This window comes from Triticum dicoccoides, chromosome 4B (assembly GCF_002162155.2).
Source record: "Triticum dicoccoides isolate Atlit2015 ecotype Zavitan chromosome 4B, WEW_v2.0, whole genome shotgun sequence".
Classification (NCBI taxonomy): Eukaryota; Viridiplantae; Streptophyta; class Magnoliopsida; order Poales; family Poaceae; genus Triticum; species Triticum dicoccoides.
In genome coordinates, this window is record NC_041387.1 from 48,151,211 (window position 1) to 48,162,348 (window position 11,138).

Below are 11,138 nucleotides of genomic sequence, written 5' to 3' on the forward strand. Positions count from 1 at the left end.
ACATCTGGGACTCCGAACAAACTTCGGTACATCAAAACTTATAAACTCATAATAATACTGTCATCGTAACTTTAAGCGTGCGGACCCTACGGGTTCGAGAACTATGTAGACATGACCTAGAACTATTCTCGGTCAATAACCAATAGCGGAACCTGGATGCCCATATTGGTTCCTACATATTATACGAAGATCTTTATCGGTCAAATCGCATAACAACATACGTTGTTCCCTTTGTCATCGGTATGTTACTTGCCCGAGATTTGATCGTCGGTATCCAATACCTAGTTCAATCTCGTTATCGGCAAGTCTCTTTACTCATTCCGTAATGCATCATCCCGTAACCAACTCATGTGGTCACATTGTTTGCAAGGCTTATAATGATGTGCATTACCGAGAGGGCCCAGAGATACCTCTCCGACAATCGGAGTGACAAAACCTAATCTCGAAATACGCCAACTCAACATGTACCTTCAGAGACACCTGTAGTACTCCTTTATAATCACCCAGTTACGTTGTGACGTTTGGTAGTACCCAAAGTGTTCCTTCAGTAAACGGGAGTTGCATAATTCTCATAGTTACAGGAACATGTATAAGTCATGAAGAAAGCAATAGCAATATACTAAACGATCAAGTGCTAGGCTAACGAAACGGGTCATGTCAATCACATCATTCTCCTAATGATGTGATCCCATTAATCAAATGACAACACATGTCTATGGTTAGGAAACATAACCATCTTTGATTAACGAGCTAGTCAAGTAGAGGCATACTAGTGACTATATGTTTGTCTATGTATTCACACATGTATCATGTTTCCGGTTAATACAATTCTAGCATGAATAATAAACATTTATCATGATATGAGGAAATAAATAATAACTTTATTATTGCCTCTAGGGCATATTTCCTTCAGTCTCCCACTTGCACTAGAGTCAATAATCTAGTTCACATCATCATGTGATTCAACACCAATAGTTCACATCGTCATGTGACCAACACCCAAAGGGTTTACTAGAGTCAATAATCTAGTTCACATCGCTATGTGATTAACACCCAAAGAGTACTAAGGTATGATCATGTTTTGCTCGTGAGAGAAGCTTAGTCAACGGGTCTGTCATATTCAGAGCCGTATGTATTTTGCAAATATTCTATGTCTACAATGCTCTGCACGGAGCTACTATAGCTAATTGCTCCCGCTTTCAATATGTATCCAGATTGAGACTTAGAGTCATCTGGATTGGTGTAAAAGCTTGCATCATTGTAACTTTTACGACGGGCTCTTTTATCACCTCCATAATCGAGAAACATCTCCTTAGTCTTCACTAAGGATATTCTTGACCCATGTCTAGTGATCTACTATTAGATCAAAATTGTATTCCTTTGCCAAACACAGAGCAAGGTATACAATAGGTCTGGTTCACATCATAGCATACTTTATAGAACCTATGACTAAGGCATAGGGAATGATTTTTCATTCTCTTTCTATTTTCTGCAATGGTCGGGTCTTGAGTCTTACTCAACTTCACACCTTGTAACACAGGCAAGAACTCCTTCTTTGACTGTTCCATTTTGAACTATTTCAAAAATTTATCAAGGTATGTACTCATTGAAAAATCTTATCAAGCGTCTTGATCTATCTATATAGATCTTGATGCTCAATGTGTAAGCAGCTTCACCGAGGCCCTTCTTTGAAAAACTCTTATTCAAGTATCCTTTCATGCTATCCAGAAAAATTCTACATTATTTCCGATCAACAACATGTCATTCACATATACTTATCAGAAATGTTGTAGTGCTCCCACTCACTTTCTTGTAAATACAGGCTTCACCGCAAGTCTGTATAAAACTATATGCTTTGATCAACTTATCAAAGCGTATATTCCAACTCTGAGATGCTTGCACCAACCATAGATGGATCACTGGAGCTTGCACATTTTGTTAGCACCTTTAGGATTGACAAAACCTTCTGATTGTATCATATACAATTCTTCTTTAATAAATCCATTAAGGAATGTAGTTTTGACATCCATTTGCCAAATTTAATAAAATGTGGCAATTGCTAACATGATTCAGACAGACTTTTAAGCATCGATATGAGTGAGAAAATCTCATTGTATTCAACACCTTGAACTTTGTCAAAAACCTTTTTCGACAAGTCTAGATTTGTAGATAGTGACACTACTATCAGCATCTGTCTTCCTCTTGAAGATCCATTTATACAAGATGGCTTGCCGATCATCGGGCAACTCCACCAAAGTCCACACTTTGTTCTCATACATGGATCCCATCTCAGATTTCATGGCCTCAAGCCATTTCACGGAATCTGGGCTCATCATCGCTTCCTCATAGTTCGTAGGTTCATCATGGTCTAGTAACATGACTTCCAGAACATGATTACCGTACCACTCTGGTGCGGATCTTACTCTGGAAAACATACGAGATTTGGCAGCAACTTGATCTGAAGTTTCATGATCATCATCATTAATTTCCTCAATAATTGGTGTAGTAATCCCTGGAACTGATTTCTGTGATGAACTACTTTCCAATAAGGGAGAAGGTACAATTACCTCATCAAGTTCTACTTTCCTCCTACTCACTTCTTTCGAGAGAAACTTCTTCTCTAGAAAGGATCCATCTTAGCAACGAATAACTTGCCTTCGGGTCTGTGATAGAAGGTGTACCCAATAGTTTCCTTTGGGTATTATATGAAGACGCACTTCTCCGATTTGGGTTCGAGCTTATCAGGTTGAAAAACTTTTCATATAAGCATCGCAACTCCAAACTTTAAGAAACGACAGCTTAGGTTTACTGCTAAACCATAGTTCATACGGTGTCATCTCAACGGATTTAGATGGTGCCCTATTAAACGTGAATGCAGCTGTCTTAATGCATAACCCCAAAACAATAGTGGTAAACCAATAAGAGACATCATAGATCGCACCATATCTAGTAAAGTACGATTACGACGTTCGGACACACCATTACATTGTGGTGTTCCAGGTGGCGTGAGTTGCGAAACTACTTCACATTGTTTCAAATGAAGACCAAACTCGTAACTCAAATATTCGTCTCCACGATCAGATCATAGAAACTTTATTTTCTTGTTACGATGATTTTTCCACTTCACTCTGAAATTCTTTGAACTTTTCATCTATTTCAGACTTATGTTTCATCAAGTAGATATACCTATATCTGCTCAAATCATCTTGTGAAGGTCAGAAAATAACGATACTTGCCACGAGCATCAACACTCATTGGATCGCATACATCGGTATGTATTATTTCCAATAAGTCAGTAGCTCGTTCCATTGTTCCGGAGAACGGAGTTTTAGTCATCTTGCCCAAAAGGCACGGTTTGCAAGCATCAAATGATTCATAACCAAGTGATTCCGAAAATCCATCTTTATGGAGTTTCTTCATGCGCTTTACACTGATATGACCCAAACGGCAGTGCCACAAATAAGTTTCACTATCATTATTAACTTTGCATCTTTTGGCATCAATATTATGAATATGTGTATCACTATGATCGAGATCCAACAAACTATTTTCATTGGGTGTGTAACCATCGAAGGTCTTATTCATGTAAACAGAATAACAATTATTCTTAAACTTCAAATGAATAACCCTATCGCAATAAACATGATCAAATCATATTCATGCTCAACGCAAACGCCAAATAACATTTATTTAGGTTTAACACTAATCCCGAAAGTATAGGGAGTGTGCGATGATGATCATATCAATCTTGGAACTACTTCCAACACTCATCGACACTTCCCCTTCAACTAGTCTCTGTTTATTCTGTAACTCCTGTTTCGAGTTACTAATCTTAGCAATCGAACAAGTATCAAATACTCAGGAGCTACTATAAACACTAGTAAGGCACACATCAATAACCTGTATATCAAATATACCCTTGTTTACTTTGCCATCCTTCTTATCCACCAAATATTCAGGGCATTTCCGCTTCCAGTGACCATTTCCTTTGCAGTGTAAGCACTCAGTTTCAGGCTTTGGTCCAGCTTTGGTCTTCTTCACGGGAGTGACAACTTGCTTGCCATTCTGCTTGAAGTTCCCTTTCTTTCCCTTTGCCCTTTTCTTGAAACTAGTGGTCTTGTCAATCATCAACACTTGATGCTCTTTCTTGATTTCTACCTTCGTCGATTTCAACATCACGAAGAGCTCGGGAATCGTTTTCGTCATCCCTTGCATACTATAGTTCATCAGAAAGTTCTACTAACTTGGTGATGGTGACTAGAGAATTCTGTCAGTCACTATCTTATCTGGAAGATTAACTCCCACTTGATTCAAGCGATTGTAGTACCCAGACAATCTGAGCACATGCTCACTAGTTGAGCGATTCTCCTCCATCTTTTAGCCATAGAACTTGTTGGAGACTTCATATCTCTCAACTCGGGTAATTGCTTGAATATTAACTTCAACTCCTGGAACATCTCATATGGACCATGACGTTCAAAACGTCTTTGAAGTCCCGATTCTAAGCCGTTAAGCATGGTGCACTAAACTATCAAGTAGTCATCATATTGAGCTAGCCAAACGTTCATAACGTCTGCATCTGCTCCTGCAAAAGGTCTGTCACCTAGCGGTACATTAAGGACATAATTCTTCTGTGCAGTAATGAGGATAAACCTCAGATCACGGATCCAATCCGCATCATTGCTACTAACATCTTTCAACACAATTTTCTCCAGGAACATATCAAAATAAACATATGAAAGCAACAACACAAGCTATTGATCTACAACATAATTTGCAAAATACTACCGGGACTAAGTTCATGATAAATTAAAGTTCAATTAATCATATTACTTAAGAACTCCCACTTAGACAGACATCTCTCTAGTCATCTAAGTGATCACGTGATCCAAATCAACTAAACCATGTCCGATCATCACATGAGATGGAGTAGTTTTCAATGGTGAACATCACTATGTTGATCATATCTACTATATGATTCACGCTCGAGCTTTCGGTCTCCGTGTTCCGAGGCCATATCTGTATATGATAGGCTCGTCAAGTTTAACCTGAGTATTCCGCGTGTGCAACTGTTTTGCACCCGTTGTATTTGAACGTAGAGCCTATCACACCCGATCATCATGTGGTGTCTCAGCACGAAGAACTTTCGCAACGGTGCATACTCAGGGAGAACACTTCTTGATAATTAGTGAGAGATCATCTTAAAATGCTACCGTCAAACAAAACAGAATAAGATGTATAACAGATAAACATCATATGCAATCAAAATATGTGACATGATATGGCCATGATCATCTTGCGCCTTTGATCTCCATCTCCAAAGTACTGTCATGATCTCTATCGTCACCGGCACGACACCATGATCTTCATCATCTTGATCTATATCAATGTGTCGTCACATGGTCGTCTCGCCAACTATTGCTCTTGCAACTATTGCTATCGCATAGCGATAAAGTAAAGCAATTATTTGGCACTTGCATCTTATGCAACAAAGAGACAACCATAGAGCTTCTGTCAGTTGCCGATAACTTAAACAAAACATGATCATCTCATACAACAACTTATATCTCATCACGTCTTGACCATATCACATCACAACATGCCCTGCAAAAACAAGTTAGACGTCCTCTACTTTGTTGTTGCAAGTTTTACGTGGCTGCTACGGGCTGAGCAAGAACTATTCTTACCTACGCATCAAAACCACAATGATAGTCCGTCAAGTTAGTGCTGTTTTAACCTTCGCAAGGACCGGGCGTAGCCACACTCGGTTCAACTAAAGTGAGAGAGACAGCCACCCACCAGCCACCTTTAAGCACGAGTGCTCGTAACGGTGAAACCAGTCTCGCGTAAGCGTACGCGTAATGTCGGTCCGGGCCGCTTCATCTCACAATACCGCTGAACCAAAGTATGACATGCTGGTAAGCAGTATGACTTGTATCGCCCACAACTCACTTGTGTTCTACTCGTGCATATAATATCAACGCATAAAACCTAGGCTCGAATACCACTGTTGGGGAACGTAGTAATTTCAAAAAATTTCCTACGCACACGCAAGATCATGGTGATGGCATAGCAACGAGAGGGGAGAGTAATGTCCACGTACCCTCGTAGACCGTAAGCGGAAGCGTTATGACAACGCGGTTGATGTAGTCGTACGTCTTCATGATCCGACCGATCCAAGCACCGAACGTACGGCACCTCCGAGTTCAGCACACGTTCAGCTCAATGACGATCCCCGGGCTCCGATCCAGCAAAGCTTCGGGGATGAGTTCCATCAGCACGACGGCGTGGTGACGATGATGATGTACTACCGGCGCAGGGCTTCGCCTAAACTCCGCGACGATATGACCGAGGTGGAATATGGTGGAGGGGGGCACCGCACACGGCTAAGGAACGATCCGTAGATCAACTTGTGTGTTATGGGGTGCCCCCTTGCCCCCGTATATAAAGGAGGGAGGGGGACGTGCGGCCGGCCCCCTTGGGGTGCGCCTGGAGGAGTCCTACTCCCACCGGGAGTAGGACTCCCCCCTCTTGCCTTGGTGGAGAAGGAAAGGGGGGAGGGGAAAGAGGAAAGGGGGGCGCCGCCCCCCCCCCTTCCTTGTCCTATTCGAACTAGGGGGGAGGGGGCGCGCGGCCTGCCCTGGCCGGCCCTCCTCTTCTCCCTCATGGCCCACTAAGGCCCATTAACCCCCGGGAGGGTTCCGGTAACCCCCCGGTGTTCCGATAAAATCCCGATTTCACCCGGAACCTTTCCGATATCCAAACATAGGCTTCCAATATATCAATCTTTATGTCTCGACCATTTCGAGACTCCTCGTCATGTCCGTGATTACATCCGGGACTCCGAACAAACTTCGGTACATCAAAACTTATAAACTCATAATAATACTGTCATCGTAACTTTAAGCGTGCGGACCCTACGGGTTCGAGAACTATGTAGACATGACCTAGAACTATTCTCGGTCAATAACCAATAGCGGAACCTGGATGCCCATATTGGTTCCTACATATTCTACGAAGATCTTTATCGGTCAAACTGCATAACAACATACATTGTTCCCTTTGTCATCGGTATGTTACTTGCCCGAGATTTGATCGTCGGTATCCAATACCTAGTTCAATCTCGTTATCGGCAAGTCTCTTTACTCGTTCCGTAATGCATCATCCCGTAACCAACTCATTTGGTCACATTGCTTGCAGGGCTTATAATGATGTGCATTACCGAGAGGTCCCAGAGATACCTCTCCGACAATCGGAGTGACAAAACCTAATCTCGAAATACGCCAACTCAACATGTACCTTCAGAGACACCTGTAGTACTCCTTTATAATCACCCAGTTACGTTGTGACGTTTGGTAGTACCTAAAGTGTTCCTCCGGTAAACGGGAGTTGCATAATTCTCATAGTTACAGGAACATGTATAAGTCATGAAGAAAGCAATATCAATATACTAAACGATCAAGTGCTAGGCTAACGAAACGGGTCATGTCAATCACATCATTCTCCTAATGATGTGATCCCATTAATCAAATGACAACACATGTCTATGGTTAGGAAACATAACCATCTTTGATTAATGAGCTAGTCAAGTAGAGGCATACTAGTGACTATATGTTTGTCTATGTATTCACACATGTATCATGTTTCCGGTTAATACAATTCTAGCATGAATAATAAACATTTATCATGATATGAGGAAATAAATAATAACTTTATTATTGCCTCTAGGGCATATTTCATTCACCCATGTCCACCTATCTAGGATATACCTCCTCGGTATCTCGTAGACTCTAATCTGTTCCATTACTCGCAGTATGTGTGGGCACAAAAGCCCATCGCGATCAAACTTGCAGCAAGTGCATGAGTATACCCCTTCATCCTTGTTCACATGCACATGGTAGTCCCTATCCCCATACTTTGGTAGTATGCCTCGGAGCGACCACATCCTGAAGGTTCCATCTTGCAAAGTGTCGCATCCTAAGCAGTCTTTAGCTTCATCTCTACCTGGAACTTGGAGACCAGATTTTGTGTGTATATCCCTCGCATCTGCAACTCGATTGGGTTCAATGAATACATGTCTGCCTCTTTGTAAATTGTGTCCACTTGCTCTTTTGCCACAGCCACCATTACTTTCTCCTGGATTGCAGTGTATTGAGTTGCGAATTCAACCAATGAGTTGTTGGGGTTCACGTACTTCTTGAGCACAGCATTGAATCCCTCGCTTCTTGCAGTTATCTGCAAGAATGGAAAGAAATGCTTCATGTAGTACACCGGGGCCCAACATTTCCTATTTTCCCACAACCAGTGAAAATGTTCGTTGTTGGTCTGCCCATATTTATCCATCATTGCCCACCATTTGTTTTCAAACTCTTCCTCTGTGATACACAGAACATGAGACAATTACAACATCATACACAATCAGTGGTAATTAAAATACAAGTATGCTGGTAACTTTTCATAGTTATTAGATGGTAACTTAATGGAACCAATTTTCCAGATCTTTTTTTGTTCTTTTTGATATGTGAAAATTTTCTTTTCTTTGTTTGTCTTACACCTAGTCTGGTAACTTTTCTAAACCAATAGTTGGTGTCAACATATTTAGTGTTTGTACCCGATGGTGATTACATGTCCACACATTTTTTCCTTTGTAATTTGATGTTGTTCCAATGAAACTGCCCCTGGTAATATAACCAATAAGATCATGGTAACTTGTGCATACCTACACATGGTACGGTAAACATGGTAACTTATGCATCACACAATTTCATTTGGCTTCTCAAGTTTGCTGGATGGTAATTAAAATGGGTCAACAGAGTTGGTACGTATCAGTCAAGCTGTTGTCGACATAGTCTTTGAACGCTTTGTTTAGTGGTTTATCATCAGCCATAAGCTTTCCAAGTTTCTCCTGTGCCTTCTTCATTATATGCGAGCGGCATTTTCTGTGTACTATGTTCAAGAAGACCTCGTCGATCGCACTCCTCGTTGCAAAGTCCTGGTCTGTGATGATGTTTTTTGGGGCAACACCATCCATTGCATGGAGGAATGTGTTAAACAGCCAAACAAAGTTCTCCTTTAGTTCATTTCGAACGAAGCCTCACCCAAACTGGATGGATTGACCATGGTTGTTAATTCCAATGAATGGTGCACACGACATCTTGTACATGTTTGTCATGTATGTCGTGTCAAACGAAAAACAGTCATTGTATTTTGCATATGCCCTGCGTGATGCACCATCTATCCAAAACAAGTTCTCAACCTTGTCCTCATCATCAAGTTTGATTCTCCAGTAGAAATATGAATCTTTGGCCCTCATATCTTGGAAGTATAAAATTGTGCTCCCAACGTCCGTGTGGCGATGCTCTAAGCGGAACTTAGCTCGTTGATTAGCAATATCTTGTGTTGTGTAGGGTACGTCTTGAGCGCTTCCGTAGAACCATGACATCAGTTGCATCTGCCTCGCAGTCTCGACGTTGCATCCGTGCAGAACCCTCAAGAAGTCCTGCTCCTCCTTCGGAATGTACCGATGTGATGATAAGAATTTTTTTAGGGACGACTTTTTGATCAGGGGGTGATTGTGGTTGTCCTCGCAACGGCCAACAGTCCACCATGCATCATCATGGGATAGGTACATGTGCGCTTCACATTTAGTCTTAACAACTTTCTTTTTTTTCCTCTTCTTGACAATGTTGGCTGGGTTCTCCACATCTTGCAGCTCATCCCTGTCCCTGCGTCGTTTGCCATATTTTGTACAAACTAGGAGCACTCTGCTTATAGTTCCATCAACCCTCTCTTTCTTGAATTGCTGCCTAATTGCAAAGCCAGTCCTGCGCGCGTAGATGTTGTAGTGGTCACGTGCGCTCTCCAGGGTGTCAAATTTTGTCCCTTATAAAGGTGTCTTAGGTGTGGAATATGCCTCCATGTTGCTGCCTTCCATATCAGCGTCGATCCCAGCAGATTCTGGAGTTGCTGGTTCGCTTATTGTCTGCTCTCCAAGGCTCCCAGCTCCTGTGCTTGCATTTGTTCCAGCACTATGTGCATTTGTTCCGCCACTGGGCAAGCTGTTGTTTGTGTTGATTGCCCGAGCACCTGCAATTTGTCCTGGTAGATTAGTGGAATATTGCATGATAAATAACAGTTTTCCATCATGGTAGTTTTTTGAAGATTCAGTGAATGAATCTTTCTTTTTTTGCCTAAACAACCCTGGTAATTTGCATACTTTGGACTTGGTAATATGAGTGCACCAATGCTGGTAATTTTCAAACCCACTTCAATAGTAAAGTTTCTTTCTGCCTAAAAAAACCCTGGTAATTTGCATTTTTCGAACCTGGTAATATGTGTGCAGCAATGCTGGTAATTTTCAAACACACTTCAACAATAAAGTATAAAACTGGGTTTTTCATTCCATGATGATATGTAAACAATAATGTTGGTAATTTTACCTGTTTCCATGATGTTTGGGTATGCAGAACTGTTGCTTGGTGTGTGTGCTGCATCATCCTCTTCATGCATTCTCCCTCCTCCTCCATCTTCTGCATTATCTCCTCTGCTAGCATCCATTGTCTACTCCTGCTTAATTGTTTTTACGTTTGCACGTTAGTATACATTTACACATGTTGACTCTTTTTTTGAAACTCATCGTTTTGTTTACTCTTTACAGAGTTGTTTGAAGGCAAGAATCGCAAGGGTGATTGGGAAGAACACTAAACAGGACAATTACAGTACAGTATGAGCATATGCATTAAAAGGCACCACTTTTTTTTATCCAATGTTAGTTCTTAGCTAAAGTGGATGATAACTTTTCCTATGTACAGATTGATAACTTGTTTACTTCGTGCGGTATAACATTACTGTAGACTAAAAAATGAACCTTTTTTTGCAATGCATTTTCCATTGTATGAGAGAATGATTTTTGTGATCAATAAAGGTTCCTCTTTCCATGGTAGACACAAAATCTATGTTTTTTGTAGCAAGGAAATGGGGTATTTTTGGGTACTCTGTTATGTTGCATAAAGTTGGTAACAAAAACTACGATGGGTTGGTAATTTTGCACTTTGTTGATTGGTAAGTCACTGCAATAGGCAAAATTTTGAGAGAAGTTTGCTTATTCTGTTTTCATGAGGTGGAAGGATGGTAATTTT